The sequence below is a fragment of the Etheostoma spectabile genome, chromosome 22 (genome assembly GCF_008692095.1).
Source record: "Etheostoma spectabile isolate EspeVRDwgs_2016 chromosome 22, UIUC_Espe_1.0, whole genome shotgun sequence".
Classification (NCBI taxonomy): Eukaryota; Metazoa; Chordata; class Actinopteri; order Perciformes; family Percidae; genus Etheostoma; species Etheostoma spectabile.
In genome coordinates, this window is record NC_045754.1 from 22,643,537 (window position 1) to 22,644,040 (window position 504).

Genomic DNA, 504 nt, shown 5'->3' on the forward strand with positions numbered 1-504 from the left:
AGATTATGACTGTGTCAGATAAAAGTAAGAGCCTTGCAGTGGGAGGTGGTCAAATATGCCAGTTTTCTCACTTACTCAAGAAAGGAATTGCTGGCTCTGCGCACAAAAGGGACAAGCCAGGATACGTCACCCTATCGCGGCGGAGCTGAGAAGGAGACCCAGGGGCTGCAAGGCTGGGGCTAAGCTAAAGGCCGAGTTAGTGGAGAACCAAAGGCGCTACAAGTTATTGATTCCCTCCGTGAACTTGCTGCTGAACAAGATCAACGAGCTGTTTGCACTGAACAACCAGCAGATCTAACGTGAGACCAGCTTCTTCATCTTTACGGCGACATGGCTAAACCACCTTCTACTGGATGCTAACATAGACCTGCAGGGATTCACTGCTGTGAGAGCCGACCGAGTCACCAAGGCGATTGGAAAAAGCAACGATGGGAGACTCATCATGCACAGTATGTCAACAACCGCTGGTGTAACCCAAGACAGCCTCATGTTGCCGGGACCTCG

At 50.8% G+C, this 504-nt stretch overlaps 1 protein-coding gene across 2 annotated transcripts in view; it reads right to left on the reverse strand.

Moving 5' to 3' along the window:
• The window catches only part of tgfbr1b (transforming growth factor, beta receptor 1 b), a 58,791-nt gene that overhangs the window by 31,691 nt on the left and 26,596 nt on the right, over positions 1-504 (reverse strand). The window lies entirely within an intron of this gene.